This window comes from Danio rerio, chromosome 16, assembly GCF_049306965.1.
Source record: "Danio rerio strain Tuebingen ecotype United States chromosome 16, GRCz12tu, whole genome shotgun sequence".
Taxonomy (NCBI): Eukaryota; Metazoa; Chordata; class Actinopteri; order Cypriniformes; family Danionidae; genus Danio; species Danio rerio.
The window spans coordinates 32,915,578-32,929,209 of record NC_133191.1 but is presented as its reverse complement, the minus strand read 5'-3'; the positions used below and the strand labels follow the sequence as shown (position 1 = coordinate 32,929,209).

Sequence of the window (13,632 nt, the reverse complement as noted above, 5' to 3'; positions counted from 1 at the left end):
TTGAAGAATGCTGGTTTATGAAACCCATTGACTCACACAGTAGGAAACATTTTAGTATAGAAGTCAATTGGTGCCAGTTTAGTTTGTGTGCAACAGATAAAAGAGACTTAAATATAATTTAAACAACTGAAAGATGGGTAAAAGATGGTAGAATTAAATTTTTTTGGGGTGAATTTTACCTTTAACTCATTTGCGTTGCCAGATCTTCGTTAAAAAAAGAAGTTCAAAATTCAAATTATCACTAATAAACCTACAATATTTCTGACCACATAATAAATGCTAAAATGTGATAGATTTTTGTTTATGTTTATTGTAATGTTTGTGTGTCTACCAGCCACTTTATTTGGTACACCTGTCTAACTGCTCGTTAATGTAAATTTCTAATCAGCCAATTACATGGCAGCAGCTTAATGCATTTAAGCATGTAGACATGGTCAAGCTGATCTACTGCAGTTCAAACCGAGCATCAGAATGGTTAAGAAAGATAGTATAAATGACTTTGAACGTGGCATGGTTGTTACTGCCAGACGGGCTGGTCTGAGAATTTCAGAAACTGCTGATCTACTGGGATTTTCATGCACAACCATCTCTAGGGTTTACAGAGAATCGTTTGAAAAAGAGAAAATATCAAGTGAGCGGCAGTTCTGTGGGCGCAAATGCCTTGTTGATGCCAGAGAGCAGAGGAAAATGGCCGGACTAGTTCCAGCTGATAGAAAGGCAACAGTAGCTCAAATAACCACTCGTTACAACCGAGGTATACAGAAAAGCATCTCTAAACACACAACACGTTAAAGGCAGATGGGCTCTTTTTCTATGGGATATTTTCTTGGCACACTTTGGGCCCATTAGTACCAATTGAGCATCGTGTCAACGCCACAGCCTACCTTTGTATTGTTGCTGTTCATGTCCATCCCTTTGTGACCACAGAGTACTTATCTTCGTGACTTCTAGCAGGATAACACGCCATGTCAAAGAGTGAATCATCTTAGACTGGTTTCTTGAACATGACAATGAGTTCACTGTGCTCAAATGGCCTCCACAGTCACCATATCTCCAATAGAGCACCTTTGGGATTCGCATCATGGATGTGCAGCTGACAAATCTGCAGCAATTGTGATGCTATCATGTCAATATGGACCATAAGTATAGGTACAATTGGTACAGGCTGCACGGTGTCTCAGTGGGTGGCACATTCACCTCACAGCAAGAAGGTCGCTGGTTCGAGCCTCGGCTGGGTCAGTTGATGTTTCTGTGTGGAGTTTGCACGTTCTCTTCGTGTTCGCGTGGGTTTTCCTTCGGGTGCTCCGGTTTCCCCCACAATCCAAAGACATGCAGTACAGGTGAAGTGGGTAGACCTAATTGTCCGTGGTGTATGTGTGTGAATGAGTTTGTATGGATGTTTCCTGATGGGTTGCAGCTGGAAGGGCATCTGCTGTGCAGAACATATGCTGGATAAGTTGACGATTTATTCCGCTGTGGCGACCCCATCGAAAAGAAAATGAATGAATGAATGAATAAATATAAAGTGCAAAAAATAATCAACTATCATGAAGTTCTCCCACTTAAAAGCTTGCATTTTCCTAACAATGTCTAAAGCTTAGTATTACCAAACTTTCTTGTGATCATTTGCCTTATGATGACTCATTTGTGTTCTTCATTTGTAAGTTGCTCTGAATAAAGATGAATACACTTTAAATTAAAAATGTATTGTCATCAAGCATTAGCTTATAATATTATCAGATAATATAATGAATGACACCATTGCTTACACTCTTATGGTTATGATGCCTTTGTGAACTACTCAGAAAGGTCTGGCGTCTTTCCTTTGCATTATCCCTTTTGCCGTGATATCTAATGCAAAGGCATGCAGACGCTTTTAAGTATTTAAGCACCCAAACACTTTTTGGGGCCAGTGTATATTGTAAACTCCGTCACAGGCCGTGCAGAGGATTCGGAAAGAGCTGTAAATCTCCCTTTTAATGTTCGCTTTCCTACACAGCCCGGCAGTATCATAAACTGATTGGTTTCCCCGCATATCCAGCTGAAGAGAATTAGATTTGATCCCTTTTTCCCGCTCTGAATGACTGAGTGTCTGGCCCAGAATAATGCGCCATAAAAGAGCTCAGCAATGAAGAAAATGGTTTCCTTTGCTTTCCAACCTCACAAACGTTAAACACCTTGACAGCATCCTGCAGTGGAAAGAAATGGGCTGGAAAATGGGGAGTGTGACATCCAGACAGATGGTGTCAGAGTCCTGGCACAAGCAGGGGGAAGAGGGCATATGCCCACATTTGGACTGGCACTACTAGATCTACTGGCACAAACAAGCACAGTCGAACATCCAGCAGTCAAGCAGGATTTATCACACCAGCCAGTGTTTCGGCAGACAAAGACCCCCAAACACCACAATCTGTGTGTGTGTGTGCCCTGTTTCCATGTCGGAGGAGATTTTCGGCTAGTCTTAATCCAAGTGTGACAGAATTATACAGATTTGTGCAGCAGTAACAAAGCGAACAGGATCTTCGCAAAGTAAATGAGTGTCACTCTTGTCTTCCCAATGTCTGAGAAATGGCTCCGCTGATTGCCAGGGATCATCACAAACACACTTACTACTGACTGAAAGTCTCTGATCACACACTATGAAGTGGGATTCGGTCCCAGAGGGCGATCACTATGACGCTTTCATCTTGATGGAGGACAGAACAATGTGCATTTTTCATGAAAAAATGAAGTCGACAAGAACTAGTGACCAAAATGATAGGGTATCCAGATTTTTCAGAGTGGATGCGGAAAAGACTGATGGGATAGTGGAAATCAAAATTGGAGAACAATTCAAAAAACATTTGATTTTCTTTTTTTTTTGAAATACTGTAATTTTGATTGTTGCAAATTTTGAAAGAATTTTAGTTGTGGCTATACAATGTTAGTAGACAAGTGTTTTACTAAATAACCAATACCAAAAAAAAAACAATGGTCAACATTGGAGAACAGCAATGATTGAAACACAGAGAATGATAACTAAACGTTCTGCAGGTTACAGTAGCAAAAATGAGTTGCCTCTTAAAGCTGCAGAATGTAAGTTTGACAACCAGTGGTTGAATTAGGTATTGCACACCCGGTTCAAAACAAACACACGCACAGGTTACTCAATTGATGACACCAACAGCAATGTGCCTGAGTTTTTGTTCTAACAAACACCTCAAATGTATATTTTAGAAACAGCTTCTATTTCTCTCAGCTAAACAATAGAAAACTGACAATGTTCACCTCAGGTAAACCTCATGTGCTTTATTCAGTGTTAATTGCTAGTAATGCGAGTTTAAATGCCATTTCACATGGCATTCATTGCCATATACTGAAACGGCAGCAGATGGTTCAGCTCAGATCTTGAAAATAAAATTTGATATTAAAATTAAACTTTACAGCTGATTTAGTGCAAGCCAACACATATCAGTGATTCAGCATCTACATTTAATAATGTTAAAGAGGTTTAATATGTATTCATTAGATTATGAACCTCACCATTTTGTTGGAGTGCAGTAAGTGCACTATTCTGTGCTTCTGAATTGATATATTTAAGTTTTTATCTTGTTACGTCTGGAGCAAACAGCCAAATTGCTCATCACTGCCAAGCTCGTCACTTAGCGTGTTGTTAGGACACACGGTAACAATGTAACCTGCTGACCTAAAGTTTATCTTCCTAATATTTATATTATTTGCTAATAAGGATGTAAACCTACACTGGTCTCAAGGTTCGGTTCGGTTAAAATTGTCATGCCATCGATTCGGCTCAATTTGATATCTCTGTGTATCACGGTGCATTGACGATGCTTTCCATAAACAATAAAAAATTTTATTCGCAACACAATAATTATTTTAAATTAAAATCTATAAATATAATAATATTTATAAATTATTTGTAATACAATATTATCCTTTAATATAAGCAGTAAGATATATGAACTGTACCTTTAATTTGACCTGCTCAAAGAAAACTTCAATACATGCACAGAAGACAACACGAGCAATTATATTAAATAAACAAATGTAAATATTATTGCGCTTCCTTTTTGAGCGCTATCTTCACCCACTCAACCGGAAGGGCTGTGCTTGGCTTTAGAAATGAAAGCGCTGTTCACCGATGAGTCACGCGGGAAGAGTAGCCACAGTTACAGTCTAAGCAGTCACAGGTAATCGGTAATAGACACAGTGGAGAAAACTCGCAACTCAGGTATGCTCGTGTCTGGATCCACAAGTATCGCTTTAACAGCCAAGAGGAGAAGAAAAGTTACCTCACAAACAGGCCAGAGCAGCGGGTCAAATGTCTAAAGTGTGTGAGAGAGAGAGAGAGAGAGAGGCAGAGATGGAGTTTTACAGCATCTCTTTCTGGTAGTGAAATAGCGGCTCGTGTGCTGTGCCTTTTTCAGTGCAAATCAAATCACTTTTATTGTGACATCATCAGCAGCACATGTGCTGTGATGAGTGAAAAGCTTAGGTGCTGGCTCCAGACAGTGCAAAATACAGACAGTGCAAGTACAACGACAGTGCAAAATACAGAGTGCAAAATACAGAAAGTTCAAAAAACAACAACATATAACAGCATACTCCCAAAAAAAAACAGGAAAATGTAAAATTGGCAGTGTTGTAGGCAGTATTGTTTTAAGTATGGATTGGTTAAAGTGCAGTGCATGCTACATATTGTGCAGTGAGGGTATGGAAAAGTTTGTGTGGGGTGTGTAAAATGTTCATCAGCCTGATAGTTAGAGGGAAAAACTTTCCTTCAGTCGGCTGTTGCGAGATTAGATGCTGCGGAACCGTCTACCTGAGAGTAGCACAGAGAAAAGTCTATGGCTTGGGTGGCTGGAGTCAACAAAAGACTTTCCAGCAAACTCACAAACAGCTGAACTGTGCATAATTATCTACTTTTTCAGTGGTTGGAGCGTTATATTTACTCACCCTTGCCTCCTTCGCCATAGTATTCTGCTGCGACATTGCGCATAAGATATAAATGACGTCAGTATGTAATAACTAATTATGATCTATTACTGAACCGATATCGAATTGTCCCCATCTGCATCGCGGTGCATTAAAGAAACATTTAAATTTGACACCCCAATTTGCTTATTAATAACCACCTCATGTGGAACTCTGAATCTGCATCTCATTTTGGAGGCTGCTACATGTCCACCGGAGGTCTCATTTCAGTCATAGACGTATACTTTGACAGCCTTCATGACTGAATAAATTAATTACACTGTTTTGGCAATGAGTGGGTTAAATGATCAAAATAAAGATGTTCCAGCACTTGACGCACATTTCAAAGCAGAAAATCTGACTTTAGCATAGTTTATCAGACAAACAAAACTGTTCAATTGGCAAGTTTCTTAAATTTCTGCAAACATATTATGGTATTTTTATGTTTTAGAAGAGTCAAAAACATACAAACAGCACCATTAAAGAGTTAGTCCTCCCAAAAATAAAAATTATGCTCTTAATTACCCTCATGTCGTTCAAAATACCTAAAACCTTTGATAATTCTATCAAATCAAGACACTAATAAACAGATCTGAAATACAGCACTGTCTCAGGAATAACTGGACATTCTGTCAGAAAAGAGAGAAGACACTATTGGTAAATATGTCTTCACAGGTACATCTTGTCAATTACAGCCTTTTATTACAGCTTCTGTTACTATATTAGTTTTGTCTGTCGCTTCAAATGTGGAATGATTTTAAAAACAAATGTCAGAATTAGAGATCTGAGTACGGAATTTTCCACCCGTCATCTGCTCATTCAGTTTTAATTTGAGTTTATTTCTGAAGACTCAATATCCGCAAGAACATCAGGGTGCTTTCACACATGGCTGCTTCCAGGAACATACTGCGATTTCTACCTAAATATGCAAACAGAACAGTTGGATTCAGAACTATACACTGCAGTTCAAGCTACATAAAATATTCTGTCAAATAATAAATCACACACACACACACACACACACACACTCACACATCGTTCGACATCTAAATCTGATATGCAACTATCTTAATTAGACTTTATAATCATTTTCTTGATCAGTATTTGTGCCTTTTATCTTGTAATAAAAAAATCTAGGCATCCTTTAATCCTTCAAAGACGTGCAAAGCAAATTTGCATAAGATAATACGACAATATCAAGAAGCATTTGATTTCTTATTTTAAGCACAAATTCTTAGACTTGATAGATTTGTGCTTAAAACAAGATTTTAAAAATGCCTGCAGGAAAAGATATGCTTAAAACAAGAAAAATAATCTGCCAGCAGGCTAAAAACTCAATTCAAAGGGAAAACGAGTTTATTTGGCATGACTTGAAGGAGGTGCTAATAGGACTGTTATGACACCTTTATAACCATGACACAACAAGTCATGAATATGAATGGGATTTTATGCATGCTTATGACAACCATCGTTAAGTGTCAGTAGTTCAGTAAGTGTCATATAAAACGCAAACATTAAAGTTTATCAGAACACAGCTCATGTGACTCAAGTATGAGGAAGTGCGATTAAAATGGTTGCATGCTTGTTGTCTTTAGCTTGCAAAATGCGTATTTAATTGTGTTTTTTACTTGCAACCACTTCATGTGGCTTGTAATGTATCTGCATAACAGGGGATCTTTAACATTACTGTTACAGCCCTAGTGATCCTGTCTAATATCCATTATTCGGAATTGTTCTATGATCAGGGGCCTCATGTACGAAGACTTGCGTGGAAATCCTACTAAAACATTGCGTACGCACAAAGCTGTAAATGTGCGTACGCAGAAAAAAATTCAGATGTATGAAACACTGTGTACGCCGAATCTCATGCATATTCTTTTGTACATCTGAATGAACATGAAACTGAGCGCAACATGCACAAGCACAAAACCCCTCCCTGCCTCCTCCCCCGTATGAATATGCTAATGACTATGCTAATGGCAAAACCCAACGAAAAAGCAATGTCAAAAGCAAGCAAAAAGAGAAATTTTGAACAGAATGTGAATTGGAGGTGGTAGACCGGAGAAAAGCGGTGTTATTTGCAAGTTTGTTCTCCGGAATTAACAACAAAAGAAAAAAATAGAGTGGGAGAGTTTAGCTGATGCGGTTAACACAGTTGGGTCTGAACATCGCACTGAGTGCATTTAAAAAAGAAATAGTGTGGTTTATAACTGAAAAATGTTGCAGTACCCTTAGCAGTCTCAGTGGCGCACCTCAGAAGACGCATGTGATCATGTACTGACATGTTCGAGCATAAACTCGGCTCGAATCCAGCGTCTAATGAATTCTTTCTTTTTTTTCCCCGCTACATATCAGATTTTGCCCACTATTTATCAAGAGAAAGACAAGTAGGAACCATCAATAAGTTTGTGCATCATATTTTATTTGCACATTTATTGAATGGAAATGTTTCTGATTCACGCATACAAATTCATCTTCAGATAGTGTCTCTATAGCAATGTGTGTGCGGTAGATCGCTCAGATTACATTGGGAAAACAGGCGACCGCTGCAAATTGTGCTTTAATGTTTAGCTGGTCAACTGTATGGTATGGAAATCTTACATACCTACTATATGAACCCGTCTCATACAGCTGCCATTGCAAGGATCAGACACTTTGTAGAGAAGAATTTAACACAACTGCCTCTAGGAGTCGCCAATGGAAATAAAACAGACACGCACAAAAAATGTGCGTACGCCTGCCAGAAAGCTGCCGTGAACCTGCGCACATTCCCACGTTCAGTTCATTGTTAGTAAATCCAAACGTGAGCGATTCTGAGCGTGAAACCTGGCGTACGCAAAGTTTTTGTGCGTACGCAGCGTTGATACATGAGGCCCCTGGTGTTTTTCTAAAATGTTTTGAACAGGTGCATGTTTTGCTGTAATTGCGTTTGGACCAGGTGCGGAGTGTTGCATGTGATGTGCATTTGGATAAAGAACCAAAGAATTTGACTACAGACGTGCATCCTTTCCTCTTTAGTTTTGGAATCTTTTGTTTTTATAAATCTTTTCTTTATATTTATGTATCACTTTAATATATATATATATATATATATATATATATATATATATATATATATATATATATATATATATATATATATATATATATATATATATATTTTTTTTTTTTTTTTTTTTTTTTTTTTAAATTGATTTGATATCTGGTTTGGATCTTTATTTGTTTTTTTTTACTTCACTCTTGAGCCAGGAGGTCAAAACAACCTGTCAGTGTTTTAGTCATGACAATTTGTGAATACCAAGATAACATGTCTTTTTATAAATCTGTCATAAACATGGCTTTTAGGAAGCCATTATAATTGTGTCATGAATATTTTTCTGATCACTTTTTTAGAACAACTAACTACATTTTAAATGTGCTATTTTACAACACTCTCGTTCATGTTTAATGACATTTAACAAGTGTATCTGTCTGCGGACTGCAAGAGAGGGGGTGTAAGATGAAGGGGCGTAACTTGTAGTAAGCTAGAGGGGTCACTTGCAGTTATTGAGACTCCATTGGATCATGCAAGATGTCAAAACGAGATGTTATTGGCAAGATGGCGTAAATATTTACCATAGAACATTTTCACCATATGTTTTCATGAGTTTTCTCCAGATTTATCCACAACCTATTCATTTCATATATTTTTAGACTCATTCATTTAGCAACTTCTAAATAACTAAACTAAATAACTAAATAAAAGAAAACTTACTAATAGAATTATAAAGTCCATGTTGGTTATAATGGCATCATAATAATCATGTTTATGACATATTTATGACAAGTTATGTTTTCAAGTTGCCATTACAAAGTCAAGCTGTGATGTATTTGGTTATGTGAAGTTCACATAACAATGATCTCAAACAACATCATCTTTGCATTTAAAATGACGTACAGTAACTGTGCAAATAAAAGCACAAATAAAATCTCATTCATAATGTGTCATCTCATGACTATAATGGCTTCATGATAGACTTACAAACTTCAAAAAAATTACAGTATATTTTTCTGACCGCAATGATATTTTCCCTTATGGTAAACTGCAAACTCACAAAAATGTTGTGTATGATAAACTACAAATTAAAACAAGTGGTACAGTATTCACTGCAGAGCCACATGGGCAAAGCTGAGCTCCAGCAAAAGGGAGCTTGAGCTCCATCTCCTCCTTGTCACACGTCTTCTACAAGTGATGTCACTGGGGATTGAGGTTAGAGGCGGGGTAGGTGTATGCATTAAAATAGCTTATAGGAAAAGGAGCTGAAGCTCTAGTTCGCCCTCATTGGATGTGAACTCCATGTTACAAATGTTACGCTATATACATGTCTGGAGATTGTGTATTATGTATCCAAAAGTATGTATGGCTACATTTCATTTTTAAAGCGAATGCTATGGGGTGGTATGACACCGTTCCTTTTTACGCTTACCAGCTGACCACTTATCTTCATATGGATGACTTTCCCGCTGTGACCAGTTAGTCCAATTAGCTCACCAAGTACATTGGTGGACTTAAAACGTAGAAAGGAGTTTGACGGGGTTCGAGTCCAACGAAGAACAGTTCCAGAAAGAGGGTAAGACAAAAATAGAACCAAAAAAATTCAATTAAACCAGTAAATAATAGGATGTGAATGTGGTAAAATGGGAAAATGTGGCAAAAATCAGGCGAGTGCTTGTGTTTTTCTGGATTACTTTTAAAACTGTCGGTTGGGTTAAGGGAAGTGGGTGGGCGGGTCAATCATTACTTTTGAAAACAAAATTGGTTGGGTTTAGGGAAGGAAAAGGGTGGGCCAGTCGATTGGTCAGTCAGTCATATAGTCAGTCAAACAGTCAGTAAACAGCGGCCTCGGGTGGATTTACATAAGAAGAGCAGGCGCGAATGGCACTGGTGAGATAAATTTTTGATCTCAAAAAGCGTAAACGTAGCTCCTGGGAAGTATTTGATGCTCTCCAAAAATGCATATAGAGGTACGTTTTCAGAATGAGCCTGGGTTAAATATCTCATGATATTTACTTCTTTATTTAAGAATATGCTATACATAGATGAACAAAAAAATTAATTAGGTAAGCAAATATTTTATTACTGATACTTTTTAAAGCCAAAAGAAAAAACTGTCACCCTAGTTTAAGGCCACAACAGTCTATCCACCACCTCCATTTAGATGACACCTGCACAAAAGTAATCAGCTGCTCATTGTAATCATCCAGTGGCTAAATTCAGCCAGACAAAGGGTGAAGTGCACGCCTGCTGTGAGCAGAGAAATTAAAGGCCTCCACATCACATTAACACTCCTTGCCAGGAGGAGAGATCAGCCGAGAAGAGCCCCTCTGAGGATGAGTGGGGTCCAGATTCCTCCAGGACGCCTGTAATGTGTGCCCGAATCCAGATTAGGAGCATCATTGACTCAGCTTGCTTGGCCACAGACCAGAGCTTTAACCATGCAACCAAAATGATCTGATGAAGCGAGATCCAGCTTTGATGACTCCCTCTCTAGCTGCCTTTTTCACTTCCAGTCGCCCACTTTGACCTTTATCTTTCTTCATCTCACTCTTTATCTTTCCACTTCATTATGTCTTTCTTTGAGCTGCCGAATAAAAGCAGGAGATCTATTGGGTGCCAAAGTCGCAGAAGGAGAAGAGGCAAATGACTAAGGAGAGAGAGGGAGATAGAGAGACGTGGCTGCAGGAAGAATACAAGCACATTATTTCACAGCAGACAGCGTTTCACGGGCCCCGCTCCTCAACACTATATCACTGAGACCTGCAGGCCAAGCAACGGCAGAAACCTGACCCACAGACGCAAGGTGCAGGAGGGATCATCAGTCTGTCTCTGGTTTTTCTCTCATCCTGGAGCTCTAGAGGCTTCTGGCGAAATAGCAGACATGCGTGTCCAAACATTGGTGATTTTGGTTAGGGGGAGGAAAGCCAGAGATTGCGCCCTTTAACCAAAGACTCGATCATGGCTTGTCACACACGAGCAGTTTTAAAAAGCTATTGTCAGTGTGAAAAATTCAAGTCTTGTTTGACCAATAATTTGTAAAAAAAAAAAAAATTGTTAAATGGAACAGAGGCAGCACGGTGGCGCGGTGGGTAGTGCTGTCGCCTCACCGCAAGATGGTTGCTGATTCAGCTCAAATCATTCTGTGTGGAGCTTGTTCTCCCCATGTTCACGTGTTTTTCCTCCAGGTGCTCCGGTTTCTCCCACAAGTTCAAAAGCATGTGCTATAGGTGAGTTGAGTAAACTAAATTGTCTGTAGAATGCAAGAGTGTGTGGGTGTTTCCCAGTGTTGGGTTGCAGCTGAAAGGGCATCCGCTGTGTAAAACATGCTTGATAAGTTGGCAGTTAATTCCACTGTGGATAATCTTGATTATTAAAGGGATGTATTATACACATGCAGTTTTTGGCCACTGTGTATGCTTTTTCAGATCTCAAATTTCTCTCACAAGAGCCATTCACACCTGCTCTTCTCGCTTAAATCCATCAGAGGGCACTGTTGACTGACTTACTGACTGACTGACAACCGACCAATGCCCCCTTCCTTAAACCAAACCAATAACATTTTAAAAAGCACTGATTGACCCACACTCCCACTTCCCTAAACCCAAACGCAGTGTTTTAAAAAGCAATCCAGAAAAAGAAAAGCCCTAGCCTGATTTTTACCACAATTTCATATTTGACCACATTCTAACACTGTTATTTACTTGTTTATTCAATTATTTTGGCTTCTGTTTTTGTCTTGCTTTCTGGAACTGTTCTTCACTGGACTCAAACCCTGTCGTCGTGGTCAACGCCGCTCTGCATCTGGACATACATGTCAAGCTACCTGACAAACTGGTAAAAGTGGGAAAGCCAAACACATGAAGGTATGCGGTCAGTTGGTAAGCGAGAAATGGAATGACGTTATACCACCCCAGATATCGTTCGTTTTAAAAACTACGATGGCAAGAAAATGAATATTATTCATTCATTCATTTTCTTGTTGGCTGAGTCCCTTTATTTATCCTTTTTAGCCTACCCAATACACCTGAAACCCACATGAACGCATGAACGCAGAGAACATGCAAACTCCACACAGAAATGCCAACTGAGCCAAGCCGAGGTTCGAACCAAGAGCCAGCGACCTTCTTGCTGTCAGGCGACAGCACTACCTACATATATTATAATTTATTATATTATATTATATTATATTATATTATATTATATTATATTATAATATAATATAATATGATATAATATAATATAATATAATATAATATAATATATGAAAAAAATTTATAACATTTTATTACATCAAAAATATTTTTTATATAAAAGCAAAGGATGTTATTTGGGTGTTTTACGTTTCAGCTAACATGGTTCAAATGATGGATTTGGGAAACACTTCTCGCTTCAATTTATTTCCTGAATTATGCATCGTACTAGTTCAGCTTCAAATTACTCTGTTGTTTGGGAAACATACTCCAGGTCTCTTTGGTTCATTTGGACAATCTGACTAGACTACAGTATGTGATTCAGTTCACCAGACCACCTTCCAAAAAAGGAGCATACTGTACTTTTTATCTCTGTGACAAGTAAACATGAGTAGATTGCTCTCATATACTTGCAGAGCCTGGCCATGGATAAGTGCCCAAGGTTTCTACCACTTCTTTCCAAACTCAAAACTCAGGTGGTGAAGGCATATCCAGCCTTGGTTTTACGGTGTCCCATTCATGCCTACTGGCGTATTTGAACTTATCACACCTGGAGCTTTAGAAGTTCTGAGCAGCTCCTTGTCTGCTTTAGAGGTCAGCAGAAGAGAAAGGCTCAGAATAGTGGTTGGCTCACTAGATAGTAGACGTCATGCCCATGGCATACCAGTCACAAGGCAAACCACGCCCCCTGGGTGACACCTAACACAATTCACATGATTCTACAGTGAAAGAAAGCATAGTTTTACCCCTTGTATAATGAGTTCCTTGAAAGCATTTCTTTATTATAGTTTGTGAGATTAGCATAAGCATACATTAAAAAGGCAGCGTGACCCAGTCGGAGCACTTTTTTTAAATTAGGACAGAGGTGATCGTGATGAAGCAGGACAGAATACATGTAAATTACTGCACACATTCCTGGACTTTACATCCCTCAAACTACAGTATTCAGTGAGGCAGTGCATAGTGATTCATTTTCCATTCCACTGATGCACCGATTAAAACTCAGATTCCAATCTCCTATTACAAATGAAAAATAAAATATTCTGAATAACTTCAGCAGAGGCTTTGAAGTACACTTTAAAAGTGTTGAAACTCAAAATCTCGTTTCCTCACAGTTTCAGTTTACATTTGTATTGCAGAAGCAGTTACAGCTTACCAGGAGACAATTCCTCCTCTCTCTCTCTCTCAGTCTTTCTCCTCTCTCTTCTGTCTCTCTCTCTCTCTCTTTCTCTGTGCCTGAGGGGTAAAAGATGACAGCGCAGCCCATTTTTTTCCGTTATACTATAAAAGTCTACCTAAGCAAACACTCTTGGGAGCCCTTCATTTCGGAAGTAAGCAATCCCACACTCTTGCACACTGACACACGGAGACACAAGTGAGCCCTTCATCTCAGGAGTTCGGTGTCAAACTCAGCTTTTTATCGAGTTGCTA

The 13,632-nt window shown here is 38.8% G+C and overlaps 1 protein-coding gene across 8 annotated transcripts in view; it reads right to left on the bottom strand.

The window, feature by feature from the left end:
• lysmd1 (LysM, putative peptidoglycan-binding, domain containing 1) overlaps nt 1-13,632 on the bottom strand; it is a 314,474-nt gene that overhangs the window by 218,745 nt on the left and 82,097 nt on the right. The window contains exon 5 of one of the 8 annotated variants that reach the window (XR_012391565.1): nt 13,358-13,437. The exons of the other annotated variants lie outside the window; for them this stretch is intronic. The gene's annotated coding sequence lies outside the window, so the exon portion shown is untranslated. The remainder of the gene's footprint in view (nt 1-13,357; nt 13,438-13,632) is intronic. 8 annotated transcript variants of the gene reach the window in all.